Below are 20,156 nucleotides of genomic sequence, written 5' to 3'. Positions count from 1 at the left end.
GGCACTGGCAGGTGGCATGGATGAGCACTGACAGCTGGCACTGATGGATACTGACAGGTGGCACTGCTGGGGCTACACAGATCATCAGGGCACACTGATCATCAGTGCCCTGATGATCAGTGTACATGTCCCCTCTGAGGGATGCAGATTACTGGCTCTCCTCTCGAGCTGTCTGCGTGACAGCTCGTGAGGAGAGAAATGCCGATAACCAGCATTTCTCTATTTACATGCGATCAGCTGTGATTGGACACAGCTGATCACATGACCAAGCCGACATCTTCGGCTCTTTCCGTAGATCGGTGATCCACCACCAATCGCTGCGCTACGGTTAGAGAGAACCACCTTGCACCCGTCATTGTACTATATGGCGGGCGGGAGGCGGTTAAGTACCATCTGTCCTTTCAGTCCCAAATCCAATCACTGTCCAAATCTTGTAGACTTCACCTCTTCAACATCTCCAAGATATGGCCGTTCTTAACCTAGGAAACCACTAAGCAACTTATCCACTCCCTTGTTATATCTCGCCTTGACTATTGTAACTCCCTCCTCATTGGCCTACCTAATCGCAGGATATCCCTTCTTCAGTTTATCATGAATGCTGCTGCCAGACTCATCCACCTTACTAACCATTCTGTATCAGCCACCCCTCTCTGCCAATCCCTCCACTGGCTTCCCATTGCCCAACGGATACATTTCAAAACATTAACAATAACCTATAAAGCCATTTATAACTCTGCCCCAAATTACATCACGATCTTGTCTCTAAATATCACCAAAACCATCCTCTCCTCTCCTCGCAAGACCTCCTGCTCTAGAGCTCCCTTGTCTCCTCCTCCCATGCTCATCTCACAGGACTTCTCCAGAGCTTCCCCTATCCTCTGGAACTCTCTACCCCAATTTATCAGACTATCGCCTATTCTGCTTACTTTTAGGCGATCTCTGAAAACCTATCTCTTCAGGGAAGCCTATCCTGCCCTCAGCTAATAATGGAATCTTCTACTCTTCCAACCAGTCCATCCCCCACAGTTACTACCTTTTGTACCACTAGCCCCTCCCTCCTAGATTGTAAGCTCCAAGGAGCAGGGCCCTCCTAACCTTCTTGTATTGAACTGTATTGTTGCTGTATTGTCTCCCATTATATTGTAAAGCGCTGAGCAAACTGTTGGCGATATATAAATCCTGAATAATAATAATAATCACATACTGTAGATAAAAAAACCACCAGAATGCCCATTCCAACTATGAAATTCCTGCAGCTTCCCAAGCTCAGGGAGCAGATTGTTAAATCATAGAGAAGTAAACCCAGATACGTCCTATCAAATGAATAGTCAGGGATTTTGATGGAGGCTTACAATATGCAGAGGTATCCAATGCATAAAGGGAAGATAATCCTTTTAAGGACCCCTTGATTCATTTATGAGAAGTTTTAAGGGAGGAGAAAATCTCAGATGTTGAACTTGTGCAGAAAAAACATAAAGCCAGGGGTTTGGTGTTGCCAAACTTCCCTTATCTTTAGGGTATTGAAGGAATTCTCACCTGATTCTAGGTGATTTCGTCTTCCAGATAAGATCTCTAAAGATGCCAGTCAGGAGTTTAAACACTTAAGAGGAATCCAGCAAGGGGGAATATGTAACAGATGTAACAATTGAGGCATCCAAATTATCTTAATCAAACTGGTGTGTCCCACCATAAAAATGGGTAATTTTCACCAAGACGTGGGAGTGTGACCTAAAACATGTAATTAGTGAGACAAGATTAAGGGTTGAAAAAATTCTACTTTATTACGAGAAATCATAATACCCAGATATTTAATTTTGGAAACAGGCTTAATATAGGACTGGATTTATCCCAATCCTTCCTCAGGAAGAGGAGCATATTGTCCGCATGAAGAGCAATCTTCTTCTCCTGGCCTCTAAAGAATCCAAGCATTCTAGTAGCCTACAGATGCAAGAGGTTCAATGGCCACCTTGAAAAGGAATGGGGACAGGGACCACCCCTGACTTGTCCCTAGCTGTAACAAAAAAAGTGGGAGAAAGAAGGCCATTTGCTCCAACAGAGGCTTAGGGTTTAACATATGATAAATTGATCCAAGAACAAATGTTCTTACCAAGCCCAAATTTATCAAAGGCTCTCTAAATGTATTCCCATTCTATGCTGGAAATGGCAGTAATTGTGTTCTAAACCCATGCTTACTTCATGAGGGCGGGCTTGAAAAACACACACACACACACACACTTTTCCTGCATTCCACCTTTGTTCCAGTCATCTGCTGTGAGCATAAATACATCCAGGTATGGAGGAGCATATGACAACTGCATGTGACATTGCTGGGACAATTAACGAGTACCAACACTGTCACAGTTGCAGTGTAGGCTATGGACAGGGATGACTTGAAGATTACACAGACCAGCTTTTTCTGCTCCTGGCAACCGGATGGAATGGTGGGGAAATTAAGTATGGGTTGATGGGGAGAGGAGGTTAAAATGAATCTGTTTTGCCCTGCATGAATCTACTTCTTTGCCCTGTATGAATCTGCCGCTGGTGACTTGTTTATGAAGGTGTATGTTCTGGTGCTTGTAAAACACCTTCATGCTTCTGGCTATCAAATCAACAAGAAATGAAAGCATTTAGGGCTGCATGCCAGTTGAAGGTTCTTTCTGGTACTGTATCTATCCATGTGTATTGATGTTTGTTAATTGCTGTACTTTTTGATGGGATCTCCTCCCTGTTCTAATAAGTAATAGATGCAATGCCTGGAGCTTGCACTATTAAAACAAGTCAGCAATAGACACTTGCATATTTATTTCCTAACAGTTACCTTTTTGAGTAATGTTTTTAAAGATAAGTGTTAACTGTTAAAACAAATTTCATAAACTGGTTCTGGAAACATAGTATAATGGGGAATGTAGTGGCCTATGGTCTTTGAAGACAATACTTTATGATGAGTATACGTATACTACACACAAGAATTGAGTATGCATAGAATTGGTCAGACTTCATAGATTACAGCATTAGATTTTACTAAACAGTAAACCTGGAAGGCAAAATCCATTACTACTACAGGTTAACCATACTAACAAGGTACTTTAAAGTAATTACTGAAAGAAATGTTCAGTTAATTTCATAAGTGCAAAACAGATCAGAATTAAGATGGATTGACAGTAAGTTAAATTTTCCAATTAAATGCAACCGTCCGGAATACAAAACGATTCAAAGTGAAATGTGTCATTAAATTATTGATACATTTATTTTTCCTAAGGAGGAACAATGGTTAGGCTGGAACAAAAGGCTAAACTGTAATCTTTGGGTGTTTAAGAAATCAATCGTCTTTCTGATTTGTACAGCAATTAATTGGATGAGTGCCTTTTAATTAAAATACAACTATGACTATTTAAAATACATGCTTAGATTCACTACAGGTACTTGTAATACATGCAAAACTGTAAAGTGTATCTTAGCAATGTTTGCAGAGAAGCAGAGGCTGAATGATATAAACAAAGCCTATGAATATATCACATTCATTTATTAAAGCATTTGAAGCACTTAGCACTGCAAGGGGTGCCATTTTGTATAGAATCACCTCAACCAAGTTATCCAGGTGCAAATTTCACCAAGGGCACATCATTCTAAACATCAGTCCAAACTACTGGGAATTTCGTCATCCTCCAACCTGCAGTCTTCTATTCAGTGACCATTATATATGAGGTGACTTAAACCTTCATAAGATCATTTTATGTAAGTTCTCTCCTTATTACAACAGACCCGTACACTACTGCATGATGTGCTCTTACTACATAATAATCTGACAGTAGAATTCCAGCCAACATAGTTTAAATGTTTCAATACGACAGGAAAGAGAATACTGTCAGGTTTTTATTTCTGTCTGTATTTTTGGGAAATGTGCTTTGCACTAGCTGCGTAGTCACCAGGACAGGAAATAACTGGATATATTTCAGACAGAAACAGACAGCAACAAGAGAAGATGGGGAAAGTTAGAACCTTTATTTTGACTGTGGTTACTTCCTGGTGTGGTGGCGGGCTTTATTGGGACAGGAAGTAAAAAGGAATTTCTCCAAAATGGAAACCCAGAGAACAAATTAAAAAACTAAAACACAGTTTAACCCCTACCCTAACATCCCTTTAACAGGGTCTATACATCCAGGAAGTAGGAAGGACCAGCCAATCGTGACCACTGTGACTGGCCATCAGAGTGATCACATGATCAGAAGTCAGACCCACCAGCTCCCAATCATTAGTAGAGTCCGAGTGCTACCTTTTACAACACTTACAACTCAAGTCACTATGCTGGGAGCAGGAGTGTATTTACCACAAGGCAAAAAAGACATTTGCCTAGGGCGGCATTTTTTAGGGGGGCAGCTCCACCCCCCCCCCCGAAAAAGGGAAGGAAGAAGGGACACACGCAGCATGGGGACCAGGTGGGATCCGAGAGAGGCTGTGGGCTGCTTGACGGTGCATGCAGGGTCCGACTCTTACTCCTGGGGATGTCCAGAGCTGTAAAGGTGAGTGTCTTCTCTCTCTCAATGGGGGGGTGCCAGTATATGGGGGGGAGGTAGTGGAATGCTCTTTCGGGTGGGGGGGCAGGGGTGTTGTTGGGCAATGTCAGGCTCTCTTTGCAGGGGGGAGGGCTTGGTGTTAGTCGGTGTCAAGCTCTTTCCATGGAAGGAGGGGGGTGTTGGGTGGTCAATTTTTGTGTTGCCTAGAGCAGCACAAAACTTAAATACACCACTGCCTGGGAGCATGCTCTGAGTGCACTTTCAGCCTAAGAAGCTCTGTCTTCATTGGACGCATACTGTATGTGTGGCATTTGGGCATTAAAGCCCAAACTCTTTGCCTCCGGACAGTTACATTACATTAGGTGGGCAGCTAGAGATTAATTAAATCTTTAACTGTCAAAGCTGCTATATTCCTTAACAGTCAATAACACGCAACAAGTAAGCAGTGAATTTGCATATACAATCTATCAAATTAATTGAAAACTTCTCCAGTTACCTGCTGTATATGATTATTTTACTTATAATTATGTTTACAAAATGCTTGATCACCAGATTGTGAAGAGTCCACTGTAAAGTCTTAGGTTGCATTCACACTTGTGTATGTACCCAATCAGTGATCAGCTATGAGAACCCTAGCAGGGGTTCTTGCAATTAGATACAAGTAGACAGCCCAACTGAACACAAGGGGAAGCTGCTGGCTCTCGCTGCTACTCGCGTTCACTCATCTGAGATTGCTACTTGAGCAATTACATGCTATGGGAGTGGATGCTATTAGCTGCCACAGCCAGCAGATTCCTATTGTTTTCAATGGGATGGTCTACTCACAGCTAATTGTGGGAACCCCCTGCTGGGGTTCTCACAGCTGATCCCACACAGAGTGCATTTGCAAGTGTGAATGCACCCTTAAGTTAGAATTTAATTAGAAATTTCTTGTTTTAAGCAGGTTTGTTTGATTTTTCAATATTAGTGGGGTCAAACTGATCATTGTCTACCGCAGCAAGGAAAAAAGTTTGAAGAAGCAGGATGAAAATTTTTTTTCTTGAACAAATATATTTCTAACAGTGTATGCGTTTTTTGTTTGTGAAAGTCCATTTGTTCCAAAATTGTTATAAGCAAACTAAATTCTGAAGTACTTTTGCATGACATTCAAGACATCGAATGTACTGAGAACTTTTATACTAATTTTCATAGTACTCATATGACTTTATCAACAAAACAAATAGACAGTAGCAGGCTTAGCAGTTATTGTTCCTTGCACAGAGAGGCAATTTGAAAAATACAATTAAATGGGTTTTTTTTAGAAAAAAAATATTAGCTGGTAAATTTAAGCTGTATTTTTCACATTTTTGACTATAATAAAAATTCTGAGCAGGATATTTATTAAAATTATAAATAGAACTCAAGCGCTTACTATGATGAATACACAATATAAATTAATAATTTAGGTATAATATAAATACTGTAGCAGCTACTACACACAACCCATGTCTCAGTAGGCTAAGTAGTGAAATAATGTAAGTGAAAAAAGTGCTGCGCTACATATACAAAAATGCACAATTCCTATAAAATATAACTAAAAACCAAAAACGTTACCATTCAACACTGTTTCGGTGAATGGTAACTTTGTGATGTGTGGATGACGTCACAACTTTACCATTCACCAAAACAGTGGTATAGTAATCCATACACCGCTCCAGGATCGTCATTATGGTAAGGCAATTGCATTTACACACAGGGCCTGCGCTTTGCCTTGCATTATACACTGTGGGGACTTTTTTGAGTCTGGATTGGTCTATGCTGATGGGGATGATATTGCCATCTTGTGCCTAAAGAAGTACATTACTGGATGTTCATCATACCTGGTGCAGTTATGCACCTACTGAATGTTAGTGCATTTCTTATGGTTTATTGTGCAAATAAAAGTTTTTAAAGGATAAAGCACTATGTTGAGCTTTTGTTTATAAGGAATATGGCTGACCCTTAGGTGGTTATCTAGAGGGGGCATCCTTGGAGATATTATTCAGCAAGTTGATCTTCAGAGTCCATACCTTTGGGACCAAAAGTGCAGTTAGACCAAAACATTGTATAATGTTAGGTCACACTGCTGGAGGTGAGCAGATTTATTGTGGAGGATAGTTTGCACTGGAATACTGTGACAGTTGCACACTATGCCGTTATCTCAAGGAGGACTGGACTTGATAAAAATATATTATTTTGAGTAGTATATTTTTGTGAGTCACATTATCTCTGTTCTTTTGAGTTCACTGTCCTGAGTGTTTGTTTGGTTTTTAGTTATATTTTATAGGAATTGTGTATTTAGAATATTTATTAAAATAGTTGTCACTGGACAGCGCTACATGACAGGCTATCGTTAAGAGAACTGGAGCTCAGTTTGGAATGTGAGGAATCACAGAGGTGGAAATGGATTGCAGGGTCATGAAAGGTATTGGTGTAACCTAGGATTTTCACCCTTACGGTGAGAGGGGCTCCAGAATATGCTTGCCAGTTTTCTTAGGGCTTGGTAAGTTCTGGTCTGGGTTATGGTGGAGCTCAGAGGCTTTGTACAGTCTTGAGTGGGATAAAGCCTCCAATTCCTGGTCCACAGTTTGTTGGCAACCAGCAACTGCTGATTGTGTAGCTGTTCGCAAGCCCTTTTGGTTTGAAATTGACTGTGGCTCGGGGCATTACTCAGGAGACAGGAGGGATCCATCTAGGAGAAGGTGAACCATAGCAGATTGGAGCAGCTAGACAACTTGTGTATGCGCAATGGTTGAGAGGTCTGTGAAGGCCAGAGGGCCAAAGTTGCAAGCCTCCAAGTGAAACTCAGGAGACTGAATAATTTGTTTTTGGCAGAGAAAGCCTGAATAATTGCTATGTAGGTTTGAGCTACTTCTTACAGCATATACCAAATCAAAGCATATAATGTAAAATCTATTTATGTAGGCAAATGAGTAATTGGGTTATAGTGAAGTTTATTGATACATAATTGCAAAGCTAAATATGGCCTGGGCATCTAGACTTCAATGACCTCTGATCATGGAAGAGTTAGATGATTGCTTGTGATGCACCTTATTCAGACCATCACCTTGCCTAGCATTGTGTCACTGTATGCAGTTATATAAAACTATATTACAACCCCCCTGAAGATTGCTGTGATATACCGGCCTCCTGGATCCATAACCCGCTTCCTGGATGACTTTTCCTCCTGGCTACCCTTCTTCCTCTCCTCTGAGCTACCCACCATCATTCTTGGGGATTTCAACATCCCTGTCAACCTCGACAACCCAGACACAGCCCGTCTCCTTCACTTAACCTCCTCCTTTGCACTTGTACAGTGTATACAATCCACCACCCACTCCGACGGTAATATTCTTGATCTTGTCTTCTCCAACCACTGCGCTCCCCACAACCTCACTAACACCCCCTTTCCTCTCTCTGACCACAACCTGATTACCTTCTCTATCTCCTCGTCCTCCAACGCCTACCCCTCCAAATGTCACACTACTACCAGCCGTAACCTCCGCAACCTTAACCCTGCACCCCTCCACTCTGCAGCTGATCAACTCCATGACAGCATCCTCCCCCTGTCCTGCCCCGACTTGGCTATGACTGCCTACAACAACGCGCTGTCAGCAGCCCTTGACTCACTAGCGCCTTTAACCACACGCAACATCAGACCCCGACCGCTCCAGCCCTGGCAGACTGATCACACCAAAACCCTCAAACGACACAGTCGTGCCCTGGAGCGACTATGGCGCAAAACAAAATCCCAACAAGCCTTCACCCACTACAAATCTGCCTTCCGCACCTACACCTCCTCCCTCCACGCAGCCAAACAAGCCTACTTCCTGACCCTCATCAAGACCCTCTCCTCCAACCCTCGCCGACTCTTCTCCACCTTCAACTCTCTACTCTCTCCACCCCCACCTCCACCCAGCACCTCACTCACCGCCCTTGAGATTGCCAATCACTTCAAAAAACAAGATTCACACAATTCGCAAGGACATTGCCGCAACTCACGCGCCCTCTCAACCCGTCCCCTCTCACACAGCTACCCCCTCATCCCCCCTCCCCCTCGACATTACCCGCAGGGACTTCGTCACTGCTCAAACTCCCTCCAACCCCGTTCCCCCTCACTCAGCTACCCCCTCATCAACCCTCTCCCATGGCCCCACCATTGCTCTGACCTCCACTTCCACCCCACCCTACATTCCTCATACTGAAGCTCCCCCAACACTCCACACCTTTGACCTTACTACCATCGAGGAAGTCTCCAAGATCCTCTCTGATGCCCGCCTCACCACCTGCCCCCTCGACCCTATCCCCTCACAATTCCTACGACCTCCCTCCCCCTCCATCCTACGCTCCCTCACCCACATCTTTAATCTCTCCCTCTCCTCCGGCACTTTCCCCTCCCCACTGAAGCATGCACACATCACCCCCATACTTAAAAAGCCCTTCCTGGACCCCAATGACCCGAACAACCTCAGACCCATCTCCTTGCTCCCACTTACATCTAAACTCCTCGAGCGCCTCGTCTACACCCGCCTATGCTCTCACCTCAACGACAACAACCTCCTCGATCCCCTACAGTCTGGCTTCCGTCCCCTACACTCCACCGAAACCGCCTTACTCAAACTCTCCAACGACCTTCTAACCGCCAAAGCTAATGGCCACTATTCAGTGCTCCTACTCCTTGACCTCTCTGCGGCCTTCGACACAGTTGAACACCCCCTCCTCCTCAAAATACTACACTCCCTCGGCCTCAGAGATTCTGTTCTGTCCTGGCTCTCATCCTACCTGTCACAATGCTCTTTCAGCGTTACCTATAATGCTACCACCTCCCCCTCACTCCCCCTCTCTGTTGGGGTCCCTCAAGGCTCTGTCCTTGGGCCCCTTCTCTTCTCCATCTACACCTCCTCCCTTGGCCAACTCATACACTCTCACGGCTTCAACTACCACCTCTATGCCGACGACACACAAATCTATCTCTCAACCCCCCACCTCACCCCCTCGGTCTCTGCCCGAATCACACACCTACTGAGCGACATATCAGATTGGATGTCGCTCCACTTCCTTAAACTGAATCTCTCCAAAACCGAGTTTCTTGTCTTCCCCCCAGCCCGAACCCCACCCCCCATTGACTTCTCCATCACATCCAACAACGCCAATATCAAACCCGCCCTGCAGGCCAGAGGACTTGGTGTCATTCTGGACTCCAACCTATCCTTCCAGCCCCAAGTCCAATCTTTAACAAACTCATGCAGACTCCACCTCCGCAACATCGCCAAAATCCACACGTTCCTAACCCCAGAAACCACTAAACAGCTCATCCACTCCCACATCATATCACGACTCGACTACTGCAACTCCCTCCTCACTGGCCTGCATCGCCGCTGGCTATCCCCGCTTCAGTCGATCCTGAATACGGCTGCCAGACTCATTCACCTTTCCAACCACTCCGTTTCCGCCACCCCCCTCTGCCAATCCCTCCACTGGCTTCCGATTGCGCAACGGATCAAATTTAAAATCCTAACACTGACGTACAAAGCTGTCCATCATACTGCCCCGAACTACATCACCGACCTCATATCCAAGTACCGCCCAGCACGCACACTCCGCTCCTCACAAGACCTCCTTCTCTCTAGTTCCCTGGTCTGCTCCTCCCATGCCCGCCTCCAGGACTTCTCCAGGGTGTCACCCATCCTCTGGAATTCCCTTCCCCAACCCATCAGATTATCACCTACTCTCCTCTCCTTTAGGCGCACCCTGAAAACCCATCTCTTCAGGGAAGCCTACCCCACCAAGCAAAATGGTAGTGTGACAAGAACACCCCTACCTGGAAAAAGAAGGTTATTAGGTGATCCACGCGGAGTAATATGAATTCAAAAATATTCCAAACAATTCTTTATTTGATCACATAGATCATAAGGAGGTTAAACATGAGCATGGTGTACATATGAAAAAAATAAAATCATGTTAAAAAGCACTAGGCGTCTTCAGTTTAGGGTCATCTTAACAAATAGAGTACCACAAGGCAGAGTTATAAAGTGGTGATATAGTTATCCTGGGTTTCCATGGGTTTTCGGCTTGTATTCGAGTAAACCATGTATGCAGCAAATGTGTTCCCAATGTATGTCAGGTATCTCCTGATGTGAAAAAAGCTGGAATACAAAAATATATAGTATATATATGGAAATATGAAAACCAAAAAACCATATCACATCCAATATTCACCAGGCCTCCCTCTACAATGGTCAGTGGATACTACTATTACCTTCTCAAAGGTGAGGTTGACAGGCCAGCTTCTCAAGTGTAGGGACTTCCTGGATAGCCACCCCAAATAAAATAAAGTCCACAGTACCAAATGATTCTGAGGATATATATAGAAAAATAGTGAAAAATGTAAAAATCATGGGCATCAGGTCACCCTGAAAATAAAACACACACAGAGTGGGTATATTACCATCAATGAAGATCAAGAAGACATCTGTCGACTTGAAATAGGATCAGGTCCTTGATGCTTTTCCAAGATGCATATGGGGGTGAGGAGCCAGGTAGTCACAATACATAGATTCCAAACACATATACTGTGTATATAGCATATAACAGGCTATACGGGCCTGAATTCTGATACCCAATAAAGGGTTTCCAAAAATTGCTCAAAATGAGAAGATTATTATTCCATATACTGTGTATATAGCATATAGCAGGCTTTGCAAACCTGAATTTTTATACCCAATAAAGGGTTTCCAAAAATTGCTCAAAATGAGAAGGTTATTGCGGTTTCATGAGGATATGGCTATGTCACAGCACAACCCCTAGATAGGATAGCGTATATATGTATATATATGTAGATCGTCCTCCAAAGAGGATTTGCAAAGATTCCCCGAATATACAGGGTAATTTAGGCCCAAATAGCATGCCCTTGTTAACACCATAAAAGCTCTATCAATCTCAACAGCCGTAAGCTAAGTTAACTTGCCACCGGTGGAAGATAAATTTCCCTGAAAGATAGCCGTTTGCGAGCCGCTGCAGCAATAGCCTTATGGTAGTTTTCAGAGGGTCAAGGGCCTTCCTAGCAGGGAGCTGTGACACCGCCGTTCCTTCCCGCCTCGTGGGCGCCGCACCCAGTGAAGACGCCGAGCGTAGTGACGTCAATATGTTGACGCGTTTCGTCCGCCAATCACCGCAGACTTCGTCAGAACTGGGAGGGGACTTCAATACTTCGCCTTATATGGTGCTCTAATTGCATACCAAAGAGTCTCCACCTCGCCATCTTGTGTTGAAAGAGTATCACTACATTGGAATAGTCCAAAGTGAATTAAAACACATATATTGAATTTAAAATGATTGCTGGATATAGAAGAAAGGGGCCTAAATATTATTATAAATCAGATCCTCTTCAGAGAAAAATTAAATTAAAGATAAAGAGGAAATCTAAATTAGCACAATACTTGTTCCAGTGGGGAAGACATCAAGACCAGATTCCGCTACCCAGGCTTTCAATATTAATCCAGTTATTTGAATTTATTTTAATTATCTAGAGAAAATAGAATCAGATACAGAATTAAGATTCATATTTTGTCCAAATATATCCATATTTAGTTCACATAAAGGATATCATAATATGGATTATGGCTTAGGATATGTAGAAGGCTCCAAGAGACTCATTTCAAAAAAACCCCAAAGTTAAGTTCTGTATTAAGTCCATATGGGGCAAGTACTCCCAGGGTATAAATCCAGAATTTTTCCTTTTGTAGGAGGACTTTATCAAAGTCACCCCGACGGGCTGAAATATTCAGCATGAAAATCCCTTTTACTTTTAGACCATCTGTTTTGCCCCCATGGACTTCTTTAAAATGTTGGGCCAATGGGTTTTCTTTTTCTCCCTTTCTTACATTCCTATTTTCATTTCTGATGTCTCTCAGATGTTCACCAATCCGAGTCCTAAGGTTCCTTTTGGTTTTACCTATATACATCTTCTTACATGGGCATTCTATCATGTACACTATTTTGCTACTTGAGCAATTAATGAAGCTGCGTATTTGGAATATCTTAGAATTATCATTATTAAAGAACTGATTAGACTTATGCACAAATGGGCATATCTGACAGTGACCACAAGGGAACATTCCATAAATACCGGTCCTCCTAGTTAACCAGTTTCTCTGTGGTGCCCTCTGGAATTCTGATTGTACTAGTATATCATTTAGATTCCGAGTTCGTTTTGCTACCATTTGAGGGCTCTCTCCTACTACTTTGGCTATCTGCGGGTTTTGAGTTAATAAGTACCAATGGGAGTCCAGGGCCTTCCTAACTTCCCCCCACTGTTGTCCAAATTTAGTTATAAATCTTACCGGTTGGTTTTCAAGGTTCTCAGCTAGCTTTAATTTTGGTTTGTTTATCAGTTCCTCTCTTGTTTTACCGAGGGCTCTTCTTTTTGCTCTTCTAAGAGTTCTATGTGAATAGCCTCTCTCTCTGAACCTCTTATAAAGCTGAATAGATTCATATCTATACTCCAGATCTTCTGTACAATTTCTTTTTATTCTCTGAAACTGACCAATAGGAATTCCTTGTTTTAAACTCCTTGGATGATAGCTATTGGCATGGAGAAGTGTATTAGCCGCTGTTTCCTTTCTGAATGTTTTAGTAACCAGATCGTTTCCGTAGACAGAGATTGACAGATCTAAAAAAGTTATCACCTCTCTATCTACTGTATAAGTAAGTTTAATATTCCTATCATTGTCATTCAGAAATTCCATAAACCTTTTAAGCTCATCAATACTACCATCCCAAACCATCAGGACATCATCAATATATCGCAACCAAGTTATTGCGTATTGGTTATAGGGAATAGAGGGATATACCAACTCCTCTTCCCATAGACCTAGATGTAGACATGCATATGCCGGGGCCCAAGGTGCTCCCATGGAGGTACCACATATTTGTTGGTAGAAGGAACCCAAAAACTGAAAACAGTTATGAGTCAACATAAATTCCAACAAATCCAATATAAATTCATTTTGAGCCTCCATTTCAGGAAAATATGTCTCCAAAAAGTGGGCCACAGCTTTTTGTCCCCAGGTATGTGGGATAGAGGTGTAGAGGGATTCCACATCAATGCCGACCAGGAGTGCACCTTTTGGTACTTTTACATTTAGGATCTTTTTAAGTACATCTCCAGTGTCTTTTACATAAGATCTGAGTTCTAGAACCAGATCCTTAATTAAATCATCTACAAATTTACCTATTGGTTCCAAAGGGCCACCAATGGCCGATACTATAGGGCGTCCCGGTGGTTGAGAGGGATTTTTGTGTATTTTTGGAATTACATAGAAGGTGGGGATATTATATACATCAACTGTCAACATATCACATTCCCGTTTGGTTAATAGATTTGCTTCATGTGCCAATCTCACTTTTTTATTTAAATCAACTACAAGTTTTGGAAACGGGTTATTAGACAGTTTATGATATGTATCCTGACTCTTCAACTGTCTAAGTACCTCCTTCTCATACTCCACACTCTCCAATAATACTACATTTCCCCCTTTATCACTCTTTTTGATCACAATGTTTTTAGCATTCTTAAGTTCCCTAAGGGCTATTCGTTCGCTCTTAGTGAGGTTATCACCGTTCCTCATTGTCCAGTCTATTTTCCCCAGATCATTGTGTACTAGATCTAGGAAAGTACTTAACCATTTGTTTTCCCTGATATTGGGCATTCTTCTAGACGGAGTTTTAAGTCTAGTATGTCTTTTCCACTTATAAGAGACATCCACCTCCCCGAGCTCACTTTCTATGGAGGTCTCCTCAGAGAGGCTAATAAGGTCTCTCAAAGCCTGTTGTTCCCTCTCTGAGTTGAGGTCATAGGGATTTTGTTCTTCTCTAGATAAATATGGAATTCTCAGAAGGATCTTTCTCAGGAACAGGTTTAGGTCTTTATAGACCTCAAATAGGTCCATTTTATCCGTAGGGGAGAATGTTAAACCTTTCCGTAGTAAATCATTATGTCTTTTTTTCAATACAAATTTGGAAAGATTTATTACCTTAAGATCATTCACTCCCCCCTCTACGTTGGTCTTTATCTCTTGTGGCTTCGGGTGCGATTTTGATTGGGTGGTTTTAGGGTAACAGGGGTGCTTCTTTCTTCCTTTGTCCCATTGATTTGTTTGTTTGTTTGTTTTAGTATCCCCTGGTTCTCGCCCGCTGTCTTTTCTTCTAAAAAACTAACCGATCTCTTATAGCTTTCCTCATCATCTTCACTCATTGATGAATAGCCTCTATTATTCCTAGAGAAATGTTTTTTACGTTTTGATCGACTTCTTCCTCTGCTATTTGTTAGATCGAATATCTCACCTTTCTCCCAGTCCTCAAGATCTCTTCTAAATTTTTGTTGTTTCGTAACTTTCAGATTTTTTTGTATTTTTTCTATCTCTTTTCTAAGGAAGTCATTGTGTTTATCAAACTCAGCATCGTTCTTCAGGGGATCAAGTGATTTTGCACTCTCATTGATTTCATTAGAAAGTTCATTCAATTGGACTTTCTCTTCTTCCACAATTAATCGCATGATCTCTATGCCGTGCTTTATACAGACCTCTTTCCACTTTTCCAGAAATCTGGAGGTGTGAAGGTGTTCTGCTGGAATTACCCTTTCTCTTAATCCCCTGGGAACGATCCCTCTCTCTATATAAGATTCAAGGGATATAATATCCCACTTTCTATTCAAATATTTAGTGGTTAATTTCTTATGTAGCTTAAACTTGGTCTTGATGTCACCCTCATTTCCCTCTATTTGGGGATCTAGATTCTTTGTAAACGCAGACCTAATTTCTGCATCCATCTCCTCGTTGATCTGATAGGCCATTATCTCCTTAAGTATTTTGCCTTCTATAAAAAGAGGGAGAATTACAACCTTTCTTATAAATTTAGTCAAAAAAATATATATCAATAGTCCAGCAAACAATGTACACCATGCTGATGTTTAGACTGAGTCCAAACCCCCCGGGGTGGCGGAACAGGTTATAAGAACCTTTAAGGAAGCATATCACAACAATAAAGCACAAACAAGCCACCCAATAATGACACGTATAACTAGTGTCATTAACTTATCTCCGACTCACTGGTATAAGTGTGGATCCATAAACCCATAAGGTACATACTAAGCAAAATGGTAGTGTGACAAGAACACCCCTACCTGGAAAAAGAAGGTTATTAGGTGATCCACGCGGAGTAATATGAATTCAAAAATATTCCAAACAATTCTTTATTTGATCACATAGATCATAAGGAGGTTAAACATGAGCATGGTGTACATATGAAAAAAATAAAATCATGTTAAGAAGCAGAATGCTAAAAACATTGTGATCAAAAAGAGTGATAAAGGGGGAAATGTAGTATTATTGGAGAGTGTGGAGTATGAGAAGGAGGTACTTAGACAGTTGAAGAGTCAGGATACATATCATAAACTGTCTAATAACCCGTTTCCAAAACTTGTAGTTGATTTAAATAAAAAAGTGAGATTGGCACATGAAGCAAATCTATTAACCAAACGGGAATGTGATATGTTGACAGTTGATGTATATAATATCCCCACCTTCTATGTAATTCCAAAAATACACAAAAATCCCTCTCAACCACCGGGACGCCCTATAGTATCGGCCATTGGTGGCCCTTTGGAACCAATAGGTAAATTTGTAGATGATTTAATTAAGGATCTGGTTCTAGAACTCAGATCTTATGTAAAAGACACTGGAGATGTACTTAAAAAGATCCTAAATGTAAAAGTACCAAAAGGTGCACTCCTGGTCGGCATTGATGTGGAATCCCTCTACACCTCTATCCCACATACCTGGGGACAAAAAGCTGTGGCCCACTTTTTGGAGACATATTTTCCTGAAATGGAGGCTCAAAATGAATTTATATTGGATTTGTTGGAATTTATGTTGACTCATAACTGTTTTCAGTTTTTGGGTTCCTTCTACCAACAAATATGTGGTACCTCCATGGGAGCACCTTGGGCCCCGGCATATGCATGTCTACATCTAGGTCTATGGGAAGAGGAGTTGGTATATCCCTCTATTCCCTATAACCAATACGCAATAACTTGGTTGCGATATATTGATGATGTCCTGATGGTTTGGGATGGTAGTATTGATGAGCTTAAAAGGTTTATGGAATTTCTGAATGACAATGATAGGAATATTAAACTTACTTATACAGTAGATAGAGAGGTGATAACTTTTTTAGATCTGTCAATCTCTGTCTACGGAAACGATCTGGTTACTAAAACATTCAGAAAGGAAACAGCGGCTAATACACTTCTCCATGCCAATAGCTATCATCCAAGGAGTTTAAAACAAGGAATTCCTATTGGTCAGTTTCAGAGAATAAAAAGAAATTGTACAGAAGATCTGGAGTATAGATATGAATCTATTCAGCTTTATAAGAGGTTCAGAGAGAGAGGCTATTCACATAGAACTCTTAGAAGAGCAAAAAGAAGAGCCCTCGGTAAAACAAGAGAGGAACTGATAAACAAACCAAAATTAAAGCTAGCTGAGAACCTTGAAAACCAACCGGTAAGATTTATAACTAAATTTGGACAACAGTGGGGGGAAGTTAGGAAGGCCCTGGACTCCCATTGGTACTTATTAACTCAAAACCCGCAGATAGCCAAAGTAGTAGGAGAGAGCCCTCAAATGGTAGCAAAACGAACTCGGAATCTAAATGATATACTAGTACAATCAGAATTCCAGAGGGCACCACAGAGAAACTGGTTAACTAGGAGGACCGGTATTTATGGAATGTTCCCTTGTGGTCACTGTCAGATATGCCCATTTGTGCATAAGTCTAATCAGTTCTTTAATAATGATAATTCTAAGATATTCCAAATACGCAGCTTCATTAATTGCTCAAGTAGCAAAATAGTGTACATGATAGAATGCCCATGTAAGAAGATGTATATAGGTAAAACCAAAAGGAACCTTAGGACTCGGATTGGTGAACATCTGAGAGACATCAGAAATGAAAATAGGAATGTAAGAAAGGGAGAAAAAGAAAACCCATTGGCCCAACATTTTAAAGAAGTCCATGGGGGCAAAACAGATGGTCTAAAAGTAAAAGGGATTTTCATGCTGAATATTTCAGCCCGTCGGGGTGACTTTGATAAAGTCCTCCTACAAAAGGAAAAATTCTGGATTTATACCCTGGGAGTACTTGCCCCATATGGACTTAATACAGAACTTAACTTTGGGGTTTTTTTGAAATGAGTCTCTTGGAGCCTTCTACATATCCTAAGCCATAATCCATATTATGATATCCTTTATGTGAACTAAATATGGATATATTTGGACAAAATATGAATCTTAATTCTGTATCTGATTCTATTTTCTCTAGATAATTAAAATAAATTCAAATAACTGGATTAATATTGAAAGCCTGGGTAGCGGAATCTGGTCTTGATGTCTTCCCCACTGGAACAAGTATTGTGCTAATTTAGATTTCCTCTTTATCTTTAATTTAATTTTTCTCTGAAGAGGATCTGATTTATAATAATATTTAGGCCCCTTTCTTCTATATCCAGCAATCATTTTAAATTCAATATATGTGTTTTAATTCACTTTGGACTATTCCAATGTAGTGATACTCTTTCAACACAAGATGGCGAGGTGGAGACTCTTTGGTATGCAATTAGAGCACCATATAAGGCGAAGTATTGAAGTCCCCTCCCAGTTCTGACGAAGTCTGCGGTGATTGGCGGACGAAACGCGTCAACGTATTGACGTCACTACGCTCGGCGTCTTCACTGGGTGCGGCGCCCACGAGGCGGGAAGGAACGGCGGTGTCACAGCTCCCTGCTAGGAAGGCCCTTGACCCTCTGAAAACTACCATAAGGCTATTGCTGCAGCGGCTCGCAAACGGCTATCTTTCAGGGAAATTTATCTTCCACCGGTGGCAAGTTAACTTAGCTTACGGCTGTTGAGATTGATAGAGCTTTTATGGTGTTAACAAGGGCATGCTATTTGGGCCTAAATTACCCTGTATATTCGGGGAATCTTTGCAAATCCTCTTTGGAGGACGATCTACATATATATACATATATACGCTATCCTATCTAGGGGTTGTGCTGTGACATAGCCATATCCTCATGAAACCGCAATAACCTTCTCATTTTGAGCAATTTTTGGAAACCCTTTATTGGGTATAAAAATTCAGGTTTGCAAAGCCTGCTATATGCTATATACACAGTATATGGAATAATAATCTTCTCATTTTGAGCAATTTTTGGAAACCCTTTATTGGGTATCAGAATTCAGGCCCGTATAGCCTGTTATATGCTATATACACAGTATATGTGTTTGGAATCTATGTATTGTGACTACCTGGCTCCTCACCCCCATATGCATCTTGGAAAAGCATCAAGGACCTGATCCTATTTCAAGTCGACAGATGTCTTCTTGATCTTCATTGATGGTAATATACCCACTCTGTGTGTGTTTTATTTTCAGGGTGACCTGATGCCCATGATTTTTACATTTTTCACTATTTTTCTATATATATCCTCAGAATCATTTGGTACTGTGGACTTTATTTTATTTGGGGTGGCTATCCAGGAAGTCCCTACACTTGAGAAGCTGGCCTGTCAACCTCACCTTTGAGAAGGTAATAGTAGTATCCACTGACCATTGTAGAGGGAGGCCTGGTGAATATTGGATGTGATATGGTTTTTTGGTTTTCATATTTCCATATATATACTATATATTTTTGTATTCCAGCTTTTTTCACATCAGGAGATACCTGACATACATTGGGAACACATTTGCTGCATACATGGTTTACTCGAATACAAGCCGAAAACCCATGGAAACCCAGGATAACTATATCACCACTTTATAACTCTGCCTTGTGGTACTCTATTTGTTAAGATGACCCTAAACTGAAGACGCCTAGTGCTTTTTAACATGATTTTATTTTTTTCATATGTACACCATGCTCATGTTTAACCTCCTTATGATCTATGTGATCAAATAAAGAATTGTTTGGAATATTTTTGAATTCATATTACTCCGCGTGGATCACCTAATAACCTTCTTTTTCCAGGTAGGGGTGTTCTTGTCACACTACCATTTTGCTTAGTATGTACCTTATGGGTTTATGGATCCACACTTATACCAGTGAGTCGGAGATAAGTTAATGACACTAGTTATACGTGTCATTATTGGGTGGCTTGTTTGTGCTTTATTGTTGTGAAGCCTACCCCACCCCCTGCTAACTTGACCGACCTCCTCCACTCTTCCTACCACTCCATCCCCCACAGCTATCTCCTCCTGTGCCACCATCCCCTCCCTCCTAGATTGTAAGCTCGAAAGAGCAGGGCCCTCAATCCCCTCATGTTTTGCATTGTATTAGTATTGTTCTGTCACATGTTCTGTCCCCCTTTGTAATGTACAGCGCTGAGTGAACTATCGGCGCTTTATAAATACTGTATAATAATAATAATAATTACTCTTAAGCAGCCCATACATGGAGCAAGCTTCTTTCCTGCAGCCACGGGTCACTATAACAGCCACTAGCAATAATCGCATGTAAAATTTGGCAGGATGGTTATACTCAAGTCCGATTGATCGATCAACTTGGCAC

General features: G+C 41.6%; 1 protein-coding gene and 2 long non-coding RNA genes across 13 annotated transcripts in view; 1 reads left to right on the top strand and 2 right to left on the bottom strand.

Moving 5' to 3' along the window:
- The window catches only part of TSPAN4 (tetraspanin 4), a 1,204,586-nt gene that overhangs the window by 254,419 nt on the left and 930,011 nt on the right, over positions 1-20,156 (bottom strand). The gene's annotated exons all lie outside the window — the stretch shown is intronic.
- LOC149445643 (uncharacterized) lies at positions 10,407-11,563 on the bottom strand. Its single transcript, XR_016306358.1, has 2 exons — positions 10,792-11,563; positions 10,407-10,678 (listed from the first exon to the last, which is right to left on the bottom strand). It is a non-coding gene; the product is annotated as an uncharacterized LOC149445643 (long non-coding RNA).
- LOC149445642 (uncharacterized) lies at positions 18,184-19,563 on the top strand. The gene is made up of 2 exons (XR_016306357.1): positions 18,184-19,178; positions 19,292-19,563. It is a non-coding gene; the product is annotated as an uncharacterized LOC149445642 (long non-coding RNA).

The sequence above is a fragment of the Staurois parvus genome, unplaced genomic scaffold (genome assembly GCF_062004578.1).
Source record: "Staurois parvus isolate SC_StPar_1 unplaced genomic scaffold, SC_StPar_1.0 ptg000715l, whole genome shotgun sequence".
Lineage (NCBI taxonomy): Eukaryota > Metazoa > Chordata > Amphibia > Anura > Ranidae > Staurois > Staurois parvus.
This window is presented reverse-complemented; position numbering and strand designations above follow the sequence as displayed.